Below are 16,246 nucleotides of genomic sequence, written 5' to 3'. Positions count from 1 at the left end.
AAATATCACCGAAATATTTCACAACCGAAAAATTTAGAACCGAAAAGTATCCTTTCATTACAGGATCGAATTACAAAATCCTTTCTTGTTTTATTTTAGTTTAATTTAAAAACTTCATTTCACGTTTTTCGATCGAAAATTTTTTCGGTTCTAAAATTATTTATGACATTTCGATCGAAATTTTTTCGGTTTTAAATACAATTATGACTTTCGATCGAAAATTCGATTGAAATTATTTTGGTTCTAATTTTTTCGTGAATATTTTCGGTTGTGTAATTTATTTCTCATATTTGGTTCTAAATTGAAATTTACGATTCGGTTAAATCATAGGTCGCCTAAAAAAGAATTCGATATTTAAGCACTAATTATAATCGGGTCAGTGGCCGTATTCTCATCTCTTCGTTAAGCTTTTGTTTGAAATTTCATTACAATATTTCTAAGTTAAAGAAAAGACGAAAATTTATATAAATTCGTTAAAATAAAACTTATACCAAAATAAAACATTTATGTCTAAAAAATTATAATTTTAAATAAATTTTTTATTAATGTAATTTAAAAGAAATTTTTGACTAACGCTCTGTTAAGCTTAACGGAGAGATGGGAATACGGCTACGGGACTTTATAAAAAACATTGTTTAACAAAAATATTTTTTGTTAAACAATGTTTAACAAAAATACTTATTACACAGTCATAATGATTGAACATAAGTTTAAAACGTGTGTTCAATCATTTTGTGTCATACACAGATAGATATACGTAGATCAAGCATCTGTTAAAGTTTCAAAAAATTGGGTTTATTCGTAATCAAATTGTAAGCAAAAACTTTGTTTTTCAACTAAACTTTACTGTAAGTATTACTGTAGCATCATTACATAGAAAAAAAAAGCAAAAAGGGTTAGTAACGTTGGAGTTACTATGGTGATAATTAAGGCTAACACGGTTATCGAATTGAATAGTAGACTTATCGAACACTGGGATTTACGTTTCAAAAGCAATCATAGGCGTAGAGTATGGGGTGCAACGGGGACACGCTGCCTCTTTAAGTCAACCTTGCCCAATGAAAATTCGTTTGTCACCCTCGATATTTTATCCAATCTTATGTTAAATATTATTTCAATTTTTTATTTTTAAACAGAGGAAGAAATCAATTTCTTTTTCCGTAAAAAGCGAAGAAATAAATAATCCTTTGCTATAAACATACCCCAAAAAATCGTTTTTAAGATAAATACTTGGAAAACTTGATGAACGAGCGAATCTTTTTTTCAGATAAAAAATACGTTTTTTCGATAAAATAAAACAAATAGCCTTTTGATCTCAATTAAAGATTTTTTTCACGCCGTATACTAGTGCTTTAAAGTAATTTTTGTCGCGACGTTTTTGTTTTTGTGTGTAGATTTCATATTAATAAAATTAAATTAAATTGATTAAATTAAAGATTCAAATAAAAAGAAAGTATTAATTAAAAAGTCTTTAAAGAAAGCCAGTTAGACAAGGTACCTTGGTAGACTTGATTTAACTGTAATAAAGCTTACTATACTCAAATCTCAAAGTAACGGTGAGTTCACTTAACAATAACTTTATGAAGTTATGAACGTTTCAAATTTTAGTCTTTCTTTTTAGAATTTTAAAAGAAAATTTAATTTAAAGTTTTACCAGTTTTACTACGTTTACATTTTTATACAAAAAACTACTTAAAATAACTGACAACAGCTGTTAAAAAAGTGCGTTACTTTTTTAACAGCTGTTGTCTGTAAATTTTACACTGAGTAAATTTTTAATTAGTTACTTTTTACTTTTACTTTGTAAACATTTTGAGCGATGCTTGTATATTTATTCTCATTTTTATTTTAAATTATAACAGTCGCATTTTAAAAATTAATTACTAGTATTATTTCTTATTCACTTTATGATTTGTTTAAATTACAGGTTAGCGGGTGATAAGGAAGTTATCGGACAAATCCTAATTTCATTATTTGAGCATAATAATTAGTTTTTGTGGTTTTATGCGTAGGCATAAACGTTCTATAAAATATAAACTTTATTATTTGAAACACAATTATTTAAAATGAGGTTAAATGCAGCTGAACGAGAATCTTTTCGAAAGCGACTAAAAATGTTTTTTGTATATAAACCTGATATAAAAAAAAAAAATCGTAAATCATTTTGAAATGGAAGAATTTGCTCGAAGTACAATATATGATAACCTAAAAAGACTTTAAACTGTTCAATCGTTTTCTGATAGAAAGCACCCTGGTCGTCCAACATCTTGGACTAGTGAAAAGAAAGCCGAATTAACAAGACTTGTCAACAATCGAAAAGGGGTCAGTCAGAGAAAAATAGGTATTAAATTCGGTGTAAATCAATCGACAATTGGTCATCAGTTAAAAAAAATGAATATTACATATAGAAAACGTGAAAAGACTCCAAAATACACTATAGAACAACAAATAAAGGCAAAGAAAAGAAGCAGGAAACTAGTTAACCAACTTTATAACACAAAATCGCTTTTAGTCATCGATAACGAAAAATACTTTTGTTTTGCAGGGGACAACATGCCTGGAAATTCTGGATACTACACCAACAACAAAAAGACATGTCCAGAAAGTGTTCGTTTTATAGGAAAAGAGAAATTTCCAAAAAAATTGTTAGTGTGGATAGCCATATCTGACCGTGGTATGTCCGAGCAATTGTTTCGCACTTCCAAGGCTGTAGCAATTAATTCATCAATCTATATTAATGAATGTTTAGAAAAACGACTTCTTCCATTTATTCACAAGTATCATGGAGACTTTAACTACTTATTTTGGCCAGATTTAGCAAGTTCTCATTATCCTAAAGATTCTCTAAATTGGATGGACCAATATGTCTATTACGTTGATAAAGAATCCAAATGTGCCTCAAGCACAACTAATTGAAAATTTTTGGAGACATTTGACACAGAAGGTTTACGAGGAAGGTTGGCAAGCTTCAACAGAGCAAGTTTTGATTGATCGCATTAAACTAAAACTACAAGAAATTGATTTAAACTTTTTACAGTCGCATATGAAAGGCGTCAGAGAAAAATTGAGATCAATTGCAGATGGTGGTGTTTTTTCATATAAAAGATAATATATTTTTATTAAAAGATAAATGCTTTATTTAAAAAAAATATAATCGTAGTTTGTTTTTTTATTTATAAATAAGTTATTGACGTTTTTATTTTGTCCGATAACTTCCGCATCACCCGTTATTGTCGATTACTTTTAAAAAATGATTAATTAGTTTCCATTAATTAAGAAATAAAAATTAAAGTTAAAAAAAATTAGAACTAAAAAAAAAAAAAAAAAACTTACAGCATGGATAAGTTTATCATTCGAACTAAGAAGAATAATTCTCATAATGCCAATATGCTTTATTTCATCTGCCATACAAGTTACAAACATAAATTTTAGATCTTGTTGATAATAATAGTGGGTATCAACAAAAAAGTTACAAGCCAACCTCATTAATAATTCATATAAGACTTTTTATAACAATCTAAAATAAGAGATTTTTCTTTACATAATTCCCTATTCCTCGTCATCCAAATCCAAATCAACAGAAGGTTCAAATGGAAAAAAATTGAAAAAAAGCATTCATCGATATCTGTCCAGCTGGGAAGACCAGCTCAAGTGGATTAAGTATGATGCTGTTAAAGAAGAAGCCTTTTGTTCCTCGTGTGTCTAAGCAACAGATATGAACCTTCCGCTGCCTACTGAATCAAGAGAAAAAAAATCCGCTCAAGGATTTGTTATTAATGGATTTAATAATTGGAAGAAAGCTTATGAGAAGTTTTGCCTTCATGAAGCTAACCATTTTCATTTTTCACAACTAAAATCATAGATCTGTTTTTGATTATAAAAAATTTCCTTCTTCGTTCCAAATTAGACTAGAGAACTGTCTCGAGCCTTGGGGAAAATGCTACGATGGAGCTGCTGCCATGTCTTCTAAAATACCTGGGTTGCAAAAACTTGTTCTTCAATGAGAGAAACAGAACCCTTTCTGTTCATTGCAGAGTTCACAATTTAAAATTTTTTCATACATGTTGAAATAAAAAACATACCTGATATTGAAAATATTATGTCACTTGTTCAAAAGTTCATCGCTTTTACCAGAGGCTCGTCAAAGATGCTCGCTTGGTTTTTAAATCTAAAAGACCAAAATGACAGCGAAGATAGACACCCAAATGGAACATCATTTAGACCTTTTTTTCGAACCAGATGGATAATGGGCAAGACATCTCTAGTATCTATTACCAGTAATTACAGATCAATTCTGGTTTGGCTGGAAGACTTTACCACCAACCCTGGCTTTACTAAATGCCGAGCGGAAGCAATTTTTTTTGTCTACTTTTCGGCTTTTTGACACCTTTTTAAAATTTGAATTTCTTCGAATCATTTTTATTATCCTAGAAGATTCAAGCATTCAACTTTAGGGAAGCTAACTCAACTTTAGTAAGGCTGAACCTATCATTCAGACCCTGAAACAAATTTTGAGATCTTTGCGTACTCAGTCACGTTTCAAAAACAATTGATTTAAACGAACCAGCTCTGCCCAGGATAAACAAAGTACCTGCAAGATTTGAAGTTGGCATCAGGGAAACTTATTGCCAGCCAAAAGACCCAAATGAGATCTCCAAGCAGTTATACTTTACCAGTTTAGATGCAGTTTTGGTTGGCCTCACCGATAGTTTTGAATCAACTGAAACCACTCATCGTTTAACACGAGTTAAAGAGTTTGTGGTTGGATCAAATAACAATGAATGCAGTATTGACTATATAAAAAAACTTCTACAAGGACAATTTTCCTAATTATCAAAGACTGCAGCTTCACCGGGACCTTTTCATTGACAAAGCTAAGAAAAAAAAAGTTCAATTAGAAGATTTTCAATCAGCTCTAGATTTCATCTGCGCTAAAGAACAAATTAGATTGAGAAGCATTGCTTCGGAAATTGTCCATTTTATAAAAATAATTCTGGTCCAGCCAGAGTCAACTTGTACAACAGAACGATTATTTAGTAGTCTGCGTAGACTTTTCTTCAATCAACCATGAGCCAGGAAAGGCTGAACGCTGTTTTTATCTAATGAATATCCATAAAGAAATTACCCGGAATCTTGAAATGAATTTTTTGTTACATAAGTTTTTTTTAAAAAACGAAACGCGCCGTAGAATGTTTTATTTGGAAACCAAGTAAAGTTCCATCTCTACTTGTTTTACTTTAGTTTCTTGATGCTAGTTAACCAAAATCAAAAGATGTTATTTTTTATTTCTATATCAAAAATAATAAACACTGGATAGTAGACATACATTACTCAAAAAAATCGAACCTTTAACTTTTTGCCCCCCTTGAAAATTTGAGTACTCTACGCCCATGAAAACAATACATTAATATTATTTATATCCCCAATAAATCCAAGTTAAGCATCCCTCGCATCTGCTTACTCGGATTTATAGATGATAGCCAAACTGGGATATTTATGTTCATACATCGACTGACTTGAATAGGGGTAAACGTAGTGAAAATAAGTACATTGGCAGATGGGTTGGGACTGTCGAAAAATTAAAACTTAACCTACGCGCGCTAACTAAATTCGCTGGGCGACGCCGAGCGAATTTAGGAGGCCTAATTAATTTTTATCTAATTTAGGGGCACCTTAAATTTTTTAATCATTTTTATTATTTAGTAATATCTTTTTTTTAGTAATAGATTTTAAGTAAAAGCTATTATTTAGTAATAGCTTTTTTTATTATTTAGTAATATCTAATGGAAAAAGTTTTAAGATTATGAGGACCATTTGACAGGTTTTCGGGGCTATGACACTGACTACAACTATAGCTTACAATTTAGGCTTACTCTAACTAAATTTTTATATTATCTTAACTAGTTCCCATTTTAACAACACCCAGTCAAAGTGTTGTTCTTTTATTACAGTCTGCAAAATTCTAAAGTGTCTCATTATCTTTTGGAACCGTTTCTTCATTCACGCAAGGTAATATATAGGTTGCTCACATGAGGCGTTGCGAACGAAAGGGGCACACCAACTAATTTTTGAAAATCCGTTTTCTTTAACCATTTTTTACTTTAGTCTGTCATCTACAATATAACACAAGATCAACGTGTCAGTGGGCCTCTTTCTGACTGAAAATTCCTTGTTATTTACACCTGATAAAATATGAAGAAACACACTTTGTTACGAGTAAAACGTTCGTCCGAAAGAGGCACAGCAACCACTAACTACCAATTACCACAGAGGGGGAGGGGGTGTAAACTCTTCTACCACGTGGTAGGAAAAAGTGTAATTTTGCGCGCTTACTCAAAACTTGATTTTGGTTGGTGTGCCCCTTTCGTTCGCAACGCCTCATATAATATATAGTTTGTTCACATGAGACTAATGAGATGAAGAGTTTTTTTCGAATTTGAAAATTGAGGTTTTAAACTAGCAATTTAAAACCTTTTTTTTTTTTTAAAAAAAAAGTTCTAAATTGCTAGTTAAAACCTCATGATATATACATATATATCGCTATAGCAATCGGTGGCAATAGAATTATAATGTTTTTTTTCAACATTAACTATGTTGCTATAGAATTATATATAATTCTATAGCAACAAAGTGGGTATAGAATTGCTGTTATGTCGTAGCTAGCAACAACGCTACGAAATATAGCTATCTATATAGTGTAACAACATTTTGCTAAAAAGCTAAGATATGTAGCCATCGACTAGCTTTAGATTGTTGCTATCTAGTAACTAATAACATAACTAAGATCTATAGCTAACGATACGTAGTAGTCATATTGGTAGCTACAAAGTTGCAATATTTAGATAACATGTCTTAATAAAATTGCAGTTACAAGTTAAATTATTATCATAAATATATTAGAACCTATATTAAAAGCCAAGTTTTTAAAAATGTATAATAAAATAAAACAATAATGCAAAAAAAAAATAATCTACGTGGTAATTACGTGGTTTCTTTTTGTTAATAATTCTCAATCATTTTAATTATAATTTTGTATTAAGTAGTTTTTTTAAAGTAGATTTTCGTAGATAGTTATTTTGTATAAATTGATGTAAATTTTTTTGTGAAGAAGTATTAAATTCAAGAAGAGAAACAAATCATTTGGTAAGAAAAATTTTTTTGTTTAGAGTGAGAAAATTACATTCAAACCGGGCATTGACTCAAGTATGAAATTATTGGATATGTTTGAAATGTATGATGGAGCTTCGGACGCTGCCGTTTGGATACAACAAACGAAAATAATTGCTAAAATGCAGAATCCAGTTAATGTTATGCTACCCAAATTAAGAACAATTTTGAACCGTGTATACGTAGATGATCTTTGCAAAAATATGCAAGAGCAGAATACGAAAATAAACTAAAAGATTTATTTTATATTAACTCACCACTCCAAGGCCGAGAAGGTCACTACAGTCAAAGAGGCTACTTTAGTTGTGGTTAGAACCCTCTCTTAGTTCTATAACTTCAAAACATGAAACTTGACGAACAAGGTTGCTGCGCGAAGAAACAAGTAGAGCGCGGTGCTACCTGTGACATGGTTGGTATTGAGCTCAAAACTTTTTGCCTTTGAGGCAAATTCTCTACCAATACACCTAGTTGTGTAGTGGTAGAGAATTCACTAACACTTTTATCAAAACGTATATAAGGGATGCAAATGTGTGTGTTAAGAAGCTGAGGGAATAGAGAATGATTTATGCAAGGTTTATCATTAGTTAAAAACTGAGGTGTGTGTTAAGAAGCTGAGGGAATAGAGAATGATTTGTGCAAGGTTTATCATTAGTTAAAAACTGAGGAACCTCTTTGACGATTCTAAACTGTGGTATTTCGAAACAAAAAATATTGTTTGACACAACTTGGTTTTGGAATGAATTTTGCGTCAATGAATATGAAAATTTTTTTTATGAATGCCATTATTGATGAAGACGAATTTGTAAAAAGGAAAGCATCTCCATACGTGTACGACATTTTTGTCAATGATAAAGTATTGGGCCTTAATTATGTCATAAGGCATTTCAAAAAATATGATTTGGAGAATAATGAACGTAAATAGGTTGGATACAATGGTGTTCGTGTGTTGGAATTGTATGTGCATAAAGTTGGTGGCAAGCTGATGTGGTCCAGAAAGAATTGATTTGATATGATTCCGAAAAAAGCACGTGGAGCTAGATGCTTTAATGTGAAGAATGAATTTGGATTTGATGTGGAAACTAAAAAAAGTGATTATTTTTACTAATTCCGTTACAGTATTCCACTGCACAGTGGTTTGAAATAGTTCAAAAAGTAGCATTAATTCAAGATTTAAGAAAATCCGATATAAAAAGTTCTGATTATCCAAGATTGTTGCAAATTAGTCATATTTTCATGTTCTGAAAGAATTTTTTTTTTAGACCACTCGGCGCCTCCCCGCAGAGGCTCAAAGTTGCCATTTTTTAAAGAACAATTGTTTAGTGAAAAAGCAATAATTTCGAACTTTTATCTTATTTCAGAAAACCACACCTTTGAACCTCCGGTTATTATATATTAATCGAAAGAATATTAAACAGGCTTTCAGAGTTTATTGTTAAATATTTTAGACTAGGAAATATTGTAGCATGTTTGAATGTGACTTTTATTAAATTCTGTATGTTTCTGTAAAAATCTGAATGCTGATGGATAAACTTCGACCCTTCTTCTTTTAATCCAATGTAAGTTTTGACCCGCCTAAGAACAACTATTTTCAATTTAAAATATTACTACTTAAATAGATTGTTTTTTTTTTACGCAAAACAAGACAGTCATTTTTTTTTTAGTTCTGAAAATGACGCTCCAATTTTATTTTTTAATATATTTTTTAATATAAATAAAATAAAATTATTAGATTAAAAATGTAATCAAAAAAATTGATTTTTTTAAAAAAATACAAAAGAAGTTTTCCCCAAGTAAGGGGACTTGCGGAATAAGAAAAAACATGAAAAGTAGAAGCACTGATATCATTTAGCCATAATTATTTCGAATTATTTTAATTAAAAGTAAATTTCGTAATTATAGCTCAGTATTTATTCGTTATCGGATAAACTTCTATCGGCTTCTACATCAGCGCAATCTAATTGACGATATTAATTAGTTCAGGTAAAACCTCTTCAATAACATCCTTACTTCTTGTGGAATTTTCAATCAGTAAAAGTTGCAACACCTCCTCTGGTAGTACTGATTTACATACAGACTTCAAACGACTTTTCAAAATAATACTGGAAATATAAGCATCTGATTTTTCTAAACCTCAACGAAAAACATCAGTTAAGTTGTTAATTCTTGAGGTTTTTCTTGCGTGATCCATACGATCTTTTCTATGACATTTGTGAAGACTTTCTCCAGCATTTTCGCCAAAAGTTCCAAATGGCAAAATTAATTCAACCATGATTTGAGCTCGATGAGCAAACATTTTATGAACAGAAGTAGGAATTTTATACCATGAATATTTCTCATTGATAATTAAAACTGTTTGTAGGCAATAATTTTCAAATTTGATTGGATCAATTGGAATTTGACAAGACAAACATATTAATATTGTTCTTAAATGGACAATAAAATTTATATCTATATCCAAAATTTCTGATAACAAAATTGAATTAGAAAAAGCTCGCTGTGCAGTAATGCCATTATTAGATGAACCCGTGCCACCTGGATGAAGTTTGTCTACGTGTAAATTTAATTTTTCCCAAAATCTTTTTTGTATAAGACTTTTTCGAGCTATTACATAACCTTTATTTACTTTCCCTATTGCCTGCCATTGCTTAATATCCAATTTGTACGACAAATGAAGGAGATATTCCATGAAACGGATCCAGCAATGAAGTGGAATTATTCCAAAGAGTAAAAATGCTTTCTCAGTGTTAAATAATTTGTTTGTGTAATTTTTAATGTGACTAATTTTAGAAGGTGTTGCTTTACAAAGCGGACACAATTTATAAGACGCGTTTCAGTGATTTCAGCTAAAATTTTTCCATCGATGGCTGTTAAAAGTAAAGAGCTTTTAATATTAAAAACAAAATAAGTTCTTTACTTTCTTTAGCATACTTTAAGATCATTGGTCTGTAAAATCTAACAGAATTAGGAGTTGGGTTTTCCCAAAACACATCCCTATCATATGTTTGAATTCTTATAGGTACAATGGTAACAGAAAAAAGCGTATGATGAACTTTCAAATAACTCATCGAACTTTTGAATGAATTGGGAAAAATTACTGGTTCCACCAAATCCCCAATTTAAAACAAAAATCAACTCAATTGAGTCCTTTTCTTTATTAGTAATTTTGGATATTATTTGCGCCAATCTGATTCTGATTATTCTTTGAACAGTATGTATTAGAAGATTTTGTAATGGCACATTTGCCTCCTTGTCAGAGATGTGCATATTTTTTGATCTACGTTTTTTAAAATTCCAGAATATCGCTGTAAAGCGGATAAATATCTGCACCTTTCTCTTTACTTTCCAATCTTTTCTCCATCTACTGAGATTTAGTAAAACCATAATTTAATAGAAAAGCAAGTCCCTTTTCTGGAGACATTTTTTTTATTTCTTTGTCAATGTTTTTATTGATATCATATGTCAATTGTTGATTTTGTAGAATGCACATGATAATTTTTTCTAAGTTCTTATTACCTATTTGTTTGACTGTGTATCTTTCGAGTATATACTTTGTATCATATTCGGCTTTTTCATACAGGTTAGAAACTGCTATTCTTTTAGCTCGTTTTCCTATGTCTTTAAAAGGCAATGTATGGCGCCCTTTCTTTAATTCTGGCGTTTCTAATACGTTTGAGAATTTCCAGATAAGCTCTTTAAATTCAAAATTAAATTCATGTTCAAACCAGGAAATTGACTTTCAATGAAATTTATACTTGGAGTATTGAACATCCTTCATTTTTGTTTGTAGTGGTTTGTAATGTTAATAATTTTTTTTCTAATTCTTTTTCTTGAGCACCTTTAACTTTCCTAACATTTTTCTTCTCCAAAAAACATTTTAAAAATTTCGACATTTTAATAACATTTCGACATTTTAATAACCAGTTACAAAAGAAATAAATTCTTTATTCTTTATCTTCATTTAAGACAATTTGTACTTTATTATTTATTTACACAATTTTAAATCGACAAAAAGATTTTTTGTAAATTCTTTCAACTTGCGAAAGCTTTTGAGGTTATATTAATTCAAAGGAAGTATTTTGAGGTTATATTAATAGTAGGTCTTAAAGTTACCACAAATATATCTTTTTATGACAATATTATGCAACTTCATTGAAAATGACAGTCATGTTTTAGACAACAAAAAAATCAATTTATGTAGTAATATTTTTAAATTGAAAATAGTTATTCTTGGGCGGGTCCGGGCGGCATCAAAACCTATATTGGATTAGAAGAAGAAGGGTCGAAGTTTATCCATCAGTATTCAGATTTTTACAGAAACATACAGAATTTAATAAAAGTCACATTCAAACATGCTACTATTTCCTAGTCTAAAAAGTTATCTTTCTCTGCATTTTTACGGCATGAAATGTAATTTTATAAAATATTTAACAATAAACTCTGAAAGCCTGTTTAATATTCTTTCGATTGATATATAACTTAAAAACTCCGCCTGATCTTTTGTGAGTGAAGTGCGCCATCTAAAATTTTGATAGATAACAAAGCAAATTTTAAAACTGAGAAGCTGAGAAGTTTTCTTCAAGAATGGGGAGGGCGCAATAGGTTTCGAGCTGCTTATTATCCTTATTAATAAAATCAGTTACATAAATTATTCTTATACCACTTAAAGGGGTACTGTTAAAACTTCTTTATCGCCGTCAAAACATGCGATTCGATAACTAGCTAGTTGATTATGCCGATCACATGATTCTAATTTCAAGTCGCATGAAACCTAAAGGTATATAGCATTTCTTCATAAATACGCAAAACATAAAACTTTAAATACAATACAGGATATATGCTATTTTTTAACACATTAAAAACTCTTTTTTATTATGAAATGAAATTATTAAATTTATTAGAACTCAATGTATTTAACGTTTTATGTAAATTTATGAAAAAATGCTTTACTTTTTTAAGTTTTGAAAAATACTTACATTAAATACGGCATGAGAAAGTATGAGCAGTCACACAAAATTTAATCATATTTGCATTGCTTATTGTGTACCCTACCTTCGGAATAATATTGTTTTGCGAAATTTTAATTTATAAACTTACTTTTACCTTTTCTAATTCAACATAAAAAATTCTTTCTCTTGATAATAAACTCAGATCTTCAAATATTCTGAAAGTTGTTATACGACTTGAATTTTAGTTTTTTATTTTTAATATATTTTATTTGTCTTTATTTTGCCACTCACTTTTAAGTTTTTTCCGCTTATCTTTTGCACCATTAAGCATTACTTTTTTTCACTCGAGTAATTCTTGAAAAATGAATGACTACCCAATAATTTGACTTCCCAAAGTTATGGTAGCTTGCTTTTAGGTAAATAAACCTTTCCCATAAATTGGCAGAAGCGGAATGCATTGTGGTAGTTGTATTCGTCTAAATCATGGCGATACTTATGAAGTAAGTATCGCCATGGCCGATGCTATTATATACACAGCTTTACTAAAAGTAGTAAGTATTGCCATGGTCTAAATCAAAACAAATGTCGGAAAACCTCTTAAATAGTAATAATAAAGTTGAACTTTGTGAATAGTGATGTTGCACTTTGTGAAAATAGTAAAATTGAACTTTGTAATTTTAGTGAAGATGAACTTTGTGAAAACAGTAAAGTTAAACAAAACCTTAACAGTGAAGTTGACTTTTTTTATTGACTTCAGCTCCTGTTTGTAATTACAAACAATTAAAGAAAAGGTTTGTTACAAAAAAAATAGGTGAATGTATCGGAGAGCGGGATTGGTTGTCACGTGGGACGGTTGTCACAACGCTAATATTAAAAAGACTATAAAAGATGCGAAACTTTTGTTACCCTTGTTTAATGAACACTCGCAAAAATTTCATTTTAAGCCTTGGTAAGTAAAATTTTTGTTATTTTGTGTTTTTCTTCTACCGAATTTAGGAAATAATAGATGGTTTTAATATTGATTAATCTAGTTAGTTCACCGGTTATCAAAGCACATGCATCAAGTAAAATGCAAGTAAAATTAAGCTCCAATTATTATTAGCCCTGAAGTGGTTGCTTGTCACATTTTGTTTGGGGATGGTTGTCACTCTGTGACAGGCAACCCCATGAACCTTTCTAATTGGAAATGAAATATTTTACATAATGAGTATGCTTTTTTTTCTACAGAAATGCCGCGACGATTTTGTAGAAAATCAAATAAAGGCAACATTCCTAAAGATACTTTGCTTCGAGCTATTGATGATGTCAAAATAAATGCCAAATCTATTAGAGGGGTAGCGAAAGACTATGGCATAAATTATCAAACTCTAGCGAGATAAAGCGTGTACACGAAATAAATGTGAAAGTAGAAAAAAGAAAAAACAACTAAAAAAAAGTACTCCTCAATTTTATTTCGAACCAAGTAATAATTTTAATACAATAATATAAGAAGGCCAAACATTAAAAAAAAAAAAAATTATTCCTGTGGGAATCTAATAAAATTTCGAGCTTTTGCTTTAGTGGTACCTATAAGATTGCGTACAGAATAAGAATCAAAACTATTTGATGCTTTTTTAAATGATATTTTAATATCTTTTATGTTTCTGCAAAGCTTTTTTGAAAAAAAAAATTTTAATTTTTTATTTGCTTTTCCTCTATATTTGGCAATATAATAAACAGCACCAGGAATTTGTTGATGATCGTCCTTGATATAAGCTTCATCGTCTTCAATAATACAGAAATTTCTAGAAATAAAACTTTCATACAACTTTCTGCCGCGGGTTCTTGCACTTTTTTGTTGAGTTTCAGAACGGTTGGGCACTTTTTGTGCTTGGAAAGAATGAAAACCATTTTTGCTTCTAACTTTTGCAACAAAACTATGAGAAAATCCATACACTTTTGCGCGTTCCCTTAGTGAAAGTCTTGGGTTATTCTTAAAACTGTTAACCAGTTTTCTTACTAGTTTTATATCTTTAAAACCTTCCTTTCTTCCACCACCAGATTTACGTTTGATCGATTTTATTTGAGAAAAACGTTGAATAACACGACTAACGGCGTATGGATGTATTTGCAACGAGTTTGCTATCGAATTATATCAACTAGTAGGATTTTGTAAATATTCGTGCATAAATTTTTCTCTTACGTCTTCTTCTTTTGTCATTTTTAAAACTAATTTCAAGTTAAATCCAAAAACTAACATATTTTTATGAAACCGTAACTCGTTGTAAACAAAATACAAAACAATTAAAAAGATTTAATACAACTACTGAAAAAAAATGACGCGCTTATTCTTTCACATTTATTTCGTGTACAATAAAGCATCGAAACAAACCCTTACTAACGTACTAGAGAAGTCTCAAAGTATTAGTGTTAGGTATATTAAAAATCGACAGATATTGCCAGACATTATTGAAAAAGAACTGGTCACATATCTTTTGCAAGCGTCTGAAATGTATTTTGGGTTGCCTCTTAAGGAAGTAAAAAAGCTGACTTTTTAACTGACAGACAAAAATTGTATTACTGTTCCTGAATCTTAGATGAAATTAAAAGAAGCAGGAAAAGATTTGTTCACTGCATTTATGAAGCACTATCCACAGAATTCCATCAGGCAGCCTGAAGAAACCAGTTTAAGTAGAGCTTCTAGTTTCAATAAAGTAAATGTGAAACTTTTCTTTGACAATCTACAACAGTGCTTTGGGTGTTATTCATTTTCTCCTAATGACATATGGAATATGAGCGAAACAGCAGTTACGACAGTACAGAAACGTAATAAGGTTATTGCAAGACGAGTTATATAGCAGATCAGGGCCATTACTTCTGCAGAAAGATGGGCACTAGTTACACTTGCTTGCACAGTAAATGCTACTGGCAATAGTATTCTTCCATTTTTCGTTTTTCCTAAGGTTCATTTCAATGATCATTTTATTAAAGATGCTCTACCAGGAAGTACAGGAGATTCAAATGCAAGCGGCTAGATGGACAAGGCCAGTTTTATGAAATATCTAAAACAATATGCAATGAACACAAAGTGCGGTAAAGAGAAACCCTGTATTCTACTGCTTGACAACTGCAAGACACACTTAAGAACTGAAGGTTTGCTAAAGACAATGGAGTGATGATGCTGACGTTTCTGTCACACTGCACGCACTTTTTTTTTTTTCTTTTGATTTTACACCTTTTATTTCCTGTGAAGCCACCTTAAAAACTGCATTTGTAAATGTAAAAAAAGGCATTGTTTTAAAAAAACAAACGACTCAGCACATTAGCTCGTCGTGATTTACTAAGATTATCTAAAATATCATAAAATTATCCTTACATTTTATTTATTTAAGGACATTAACTTACTAAACTACAGTAATAAAATAATTTACCGCAAAAACAAGTTTGTTTTTTAGAAAAACAAATCTAGAAGTTTTTATCTAAATGTACATATTGTAGAATGTCTATTTTATTTTAAATTGTTTTTTAATATTAAATAATTAAATTTGATATTACATTTTGTTATTATCATTTAATATAAATTAATTTTCTTTTTTTTCTCTACATTTGAGTAAATGAAACATTATTTGATTATTTCTTAAAATTGCAACTTTGCAATTAATGATTTTTTACTTTTAAAAAGTAATCAATAAACAAAAATATTATTTGCTGCAAAGAAAAAATACTCAGGTTAATTACTTTTACCAGCACTCTTTTTTTTGTGGTAAACAAAAATTTTAGTTTCCAAGTATCGTTTATTAAAAATTATATACCGTTGGCCTTAAGGTAAAAAAAGTTAAACGTACGCTTTATGAATATTTTTGATGCAGTGTTAGAAGTTATAGCATGTTCACAAAGAATTTAATTTTTTGTAAAAAATAGAAAATTAGGAAGAAAAACCGATGGAAAAAAAAAATTCTAATTGTTTTTTATTTAAATAACTTCTTTATTCAAAATTCTTTCTAAATTATAAGGAAATTTTTGTTTTCACTTTTTTGATATCGCACAATCTGTTAATTATATAAAGCTGATGTAACTATAGTTATATAATATATATTATAAAGTATTATTTTTCTAAACTATTATTTTTTGCAAAATAAAACTTTTTAATAAAT

The 16,246-nt window shown here is 29.8% G+C and overlaps 1 protein-coding gene across 2 annotated transcripts in view; it reads right to left on the bottom strand.

Annotated features, from left to right (window-relative positions):
- The window catches only part of LOC100198543 (protein white), a 108,447-nt gene that overhangs the window by 83,155 nt on the left and 9,046 nt on the right, over positions 1 to 16,246 (bottom strand). The window lies entirely within an intron of this gene.

The sequence above is a fragment of the Hydra vulgaris genome, chromosome 09 (genome assembly GCF_038396675.1).
Source record: "Hydra vulgaris chromosome 09, alternate assembly HydraT2T_AEP".
NCBI lineage: Eukaryota > Metazoa > Cnidaria > Hydrozoa > Anthoathecata > Hydridae > Hydra > Hydra vulgaris.
This window is presented reverse-complemented; position numbering and strand designations above follow the sequence as displayed.